The sequence below is a fragment of the Penaeus monodon genome, chromosome 2, assembly GCF_015228065.2.
Source record: "Penaeus monodon isolate SGIC_2016 chromosome 2, NSTDA_Pmon_1, whole genome shotgun sequence".
NCBI classification, from domain to species: domain Eukaryota; kingdom Metazoa; phylum Arthropoda; class Malacostraca; order Decapoda; family Penaeidae; genus Penaeus; species Penaeus monodon.
This window is the reverse complement of record NC_051387.1, coordinates 13,313,009-13,318,008: the sequence shown is the minus strand read 5'-3', so window position 1 is coordinate 13,318,008 and position 5,000 is coordinate 13,313,009.

Here is a 5,000-nt window from a genome sequence, read left to right as displayed (position 1 = left end):
ATTGTATTTTCCATTATCAATATAACTGTCGAAATTCCCCAGAAAATCCTCCGGCAAAACTTCGCCGTCTCTCCCTGGCCTTCCTCCGCCGCCATCTTGGGTCGAATCAGGCTAATCAGATCACTACTCCCCGGCCGATGTCCCTTCTCGCCTCCCTGGCAAACGACCTTGCCATATCGCCCTGTTCATCGCTCTCTGCAACCCTTGGCCTGACCTGCACCTTGCTCTCGCTTGCAACTTTTTCTCTCGGTGTCTGTGTGTCCTTTTGTCTCTCTTTCGCTTTCTTTCCTCTTTTGTTTCTCTTTTTTTTCCTCGCTCTTCCTCCTCTGTCTCCCTCCTTTCTCTCTCTCTCTCTGTTTCTCTTTCTATTTTCTCGACCGTCCACCATTATCCACAGCCTGTTCCTTCTATCTATCTTCCTTTAATACAATCCCCTGTTCCTCATTCTTTTCCCCACTTCATTTTACCTTCTCTTTCTCCTCCACCTTTCCATCCCCCCCCCCCCACTTACTCCCTTCCATCGCTCCCCTCATGGCTCTGATTCGCTTCCCTCCCCTCTTCTTTTCTTCCCCCCCCCACCTCTCCCCCATATCCTTCTCTCCCTCCCTTTCGCCTCCTCCTTACCATTTTCCCTACTCCCTTCTCCCCCCTCCTTCGCTATCCCTTATGGGCGTCTGGTTCGCCCACGCTCACATTACAGCCGGGGGCGCCCACGCAGCCAATGAAGACATGGGGCAGGTCATGCGGAAGATTAGCCTTGGCACCTGCATCACCTGATCCCTGTCTGGCCTCGGGTCGGTCCCCGTGGGTGACTGGGTGAGCCGAGACACAACGTGGGAACACGAGGGCGGCGCGGCGGGGGGAGGGGGGAGGAAGAGGGAGGGAGGGAGGGAAGGAAGAGAGAGGGAGGGAGGGGAGGAAGAGAGAGGGGAGGGGAGGAAGAGGGAGGGAGGGAGGAGAGGAAGAGAGAGGGAGGAGAGGATGAGGTGAGAGGGGAGTAAAAGGGAATGGGAGAGAAGGAGAGGAAAAAGAGTTTGCAGGGGTTGAAGGCGGGAGGGAGGAGGAGGAAGTTAAAAATCAGGAAGAAGTGGGGAGGGAGATGGAGAAGGAAGGGAGGTAGGGAGTGAATGGGGGGAAGGAAAAGGGTGAAAGGGAGAGCAGGAGGTGAAGGGGGGACGGGAGGGGAGGGTGGGGAAGAAAGGGAGAAGGGAAGAAGATTATAAGAGGGGGAGGTAAAGGAATCGAAGGGGTGGTTAAAGCGGAGAGAAGGAAGGGATAAAAGAGGGGATAGAAGAAATAAGGAAAGCGGGGGTAGGATAGGAAGAGATGAAAAAGGGAAAGAGAGGAGAGGACTTTGAAGTGAGGCAAGAGAGTGGACAGGAGGAAACGAAGGAGGAGGGAAAGGAATAATATAGAATAACAGGTAGAAGGAATAGCAAAGAGAAGAGGTGACCAAGAGAAGAAAACAGAGAGGAGACAGCGGGAGAGAGGAGAGGCCAAGGGATTGAAAAGAAGTTGGGGGTGGGCGGGGGAGGGGGGTAGAGAGGAGGGCAATGGCAGGAGGAGAAGGAGAACAGAGGTGGGGACGGGGCAGGGGGTTGGGAGGGGAGGGGGGCGGGGTTAAACAGAGAAGACCAGGGTACAGGAAAGAACACACGCCATGCTCACGGTCCTTCCGACGCGATGCGAGGACGTTCTCATGTGATGGCGTAACCTTTTATTTTTTTACCTTTTTTTATTTTTTTAAGGGGGAGCGCTCAGGCCATTCGATCGGGTCGTCCTGTAACGCACAAGCTCCAGGCTCGGGCGGGGGTTATGGCTGTGGAAGTCGGCCGCGCTGCGTCTCCCAGCGCTCTCTCCGGGATTTGAATTGTGATTACGTGTCCTAAATACACGGGTATGAAAGCAGATTTGTAAACACACACTCGCACACACTATAGAAATATAATATATATATATATATATATATACATATATATATATATATATATATATATGTATAATATATATATATATATATATATATATATATATATATATATATATATATATATATATATATATGTGTGTGTGTGTGTGTGTGTGTGTGTGTGTATGTATGTATGTATGTAAGAGTATGTAAGAAAGAGAGAGAGAGAGAGAGAGAGAGAGAGAGAGAGAGAGAGAGAGAGAGAGAGAGAGAGAGAGAGAGAGAGAGAGAGAGAGAGACAGAGAGACAGAGAGAGAAAGAAACACAAATATGAGCAAATATTACGTCCGCCCCCCCCTCCCCGCAAGATTCCCCATCTTCAGGAGAGATTTGCCAATCCAAATCTTTGCAGCTTAACCATTGTTCTGCGCACGGTCCTTGAAGATTATAAAAAAAATGAAAGAAAGAGACAAAGAGAGAAAGAGAGAGAGAGAAAAAAAAAGTGTATATCTGTAAAACACAAGCGCTACATTTTTATTTTTCTTCTTCACTTTTTCTTTTCTCCAATTCATTAGGTTTTCGATTTATTCCGTATTAACATCTTAACATCATTTATCATTATCTTTTCAATTCATTTAATTTATCTCTCCATTTATCTTTTTAACTATTGAAATAACAACACCGGTATAATGTAATAACAATAATAATAATAATAATAATGATAATAATGATAATAATAATAATAATAATAATAATAATAGTAATAATAATAATAATAATAATAATAATAGTAATAATGATAATAATAGCAACGATAATAATAACAACAACAACAACAACAGCAACAATAATAATAAAAATAATAATAATGATAAAAATAATGATAACAAATAAATAAATGAACAAATGAAAAAAAAAATCAAACCTTTGTTATCCTTTAAGATTAATTTCAAATCTAGCTCCTTCGTATTCAATTTCATCTTCCAAACCATAATCAGATATCAAAATGAAACAGTACTCGATATCTCCCGGTGAATCTCTGTCCGGTTGATTTTTTGCATAGCTGTTCCGCTGGGATAAAAGTACCCAATTGTTTTAACAGTGGTCATTGGGAACGAGGTTTTTTTTTATTTCTATCAACTCGTTTGAACGAAGACTAATCGTATTATAGCATTATTATTGATACTGGTGTTTTGTTGTTGTTATTGTTAGCTTTATTATGATTACTATTTTCATTGTTGTTATAATTATAATTGTTTATTATTATCGTAGTTATCCTTATCCTTATTGTCATTATCATTGTCGTTATTATCATCAATATTATTATTACTATTATTATTATTTCATCATTATTGTTTTTTATTATTAATTTATTATTATATTATCATATTTTTTTACTATTATTATCATTATTTTTACTATTGTTATCATTATTTCTTTTACTATTTTATTTAATTATTATCATAATAATAATAATAATAATAATAATAATAAATAATAATAATAATAATAATAATAATAATAATAATAATAATAATAATAATAATAATGATAATAATATCAGCATTATAATAAAATTATTGTCCTTATCATCATAAACATCATTATTATCATCAACATCACCATTGCCATCACTACTACCATTTTTATCGCCACTTCTTATGCAAATGACCTCTCTAGAAAGCTCCGCCTCGTCCGCTAATTTCGCACAGAACGCGGGTTGAATTAAGAACGAATATGGTTTCTTCTAATGTCGGGAGCGGTTTGCGTGATCGGCTGTAGATGAAAGGCTGCGAGGAAGCCGGTGTGCTGAAGTTTCTGCGGTTATCCGTTGCGTGTATGAAACGTGAGCGCGGTTGTAGGGTCGTGAGGGTTGTTTCTCTGTGTGTTAGGGCGCGTTAGGCAACATCGTTCTTAACTCGGTAGTCACGCACGCTGTTGCAGGTGTTTTTGGTATTGTAGGGGGATAGGTGATTAATATTATAACAGTTAAAACGTGACTGTTAATTTTACAGTCGGATTCTTCGTTGCAATGAAGGTTAAATGCATTTTGTGCGGTTTAAATTTGCGCACGCGAGACAGCTTAATAAATAGTACATAGTTATTTCCGGTTCTTGTCCGTAGCTCATTTTAAATGGTACTAAAATTTCTGGAAGCTAAAATAGCAATTTTTTGTCTTTTATAGAATTAACCTTTTACTGATGGCTAATAATTCCCTTACCTACTTTTGCGGAATTTGGATGTAAAGACAAAACTCCTTTTGTTAGGTATTTCCAATTTTCTGTTCCCTCTCCCCTTCCCCTTTTCGCGAAATTCAAAGCGAAAGACAAGTGCCATGTAAACCCCATAGTGTGCACACCATCTTTGTATTGGCTGTGGTTTCCTCTCGCCACAATGGACACGCATATCCCTTTATATCACACTATATGTATACCACAATATCATCAGGTTACTCAGAAGCATCAATTCATATGTTTTTTTTCAAATTGGCCTTTCTCGTTAACGATATCAATATAACAACACAAATATCTCATTTATCTATTTATTGTTTTTCCTTCCAGACACGTTTCTTTCTTTCTAATATTCTTCTCAAACTATTACAAGCCCATCTCTCATGTTCCTCGCCCTTTAAACTTTATTCCATACCTCTTCAGGATCTCATGTTAGGTCCGTCGTTGCGGTAACACGCAGGGTTTAGATTAGAATTACAGCTGCATTTTACTGTCCCCATAGCAAGGGCGAGACACTCGAGAAGGTTCACGCGGGAGACGTGGCCGAATAAGGATTAAGAGGCTCTCTGTATGTCTGATTCTGATGGTGTAGACACCGTGCCACGGCGGACACCGTTTTTATACATAAATCATTCATTATATGGATATATACCTAGACACATACATACATACATACACATGCACATATGTATATATGTATATGTATACACCCACACCCACACCCACACACACACATAAACATACACACACACACACACACACACACACACACAGACACACACACACACACACACACACACACACACACACACCACACACACACAGATCTATCTATCTATCTATCTATCTATCTATCTATC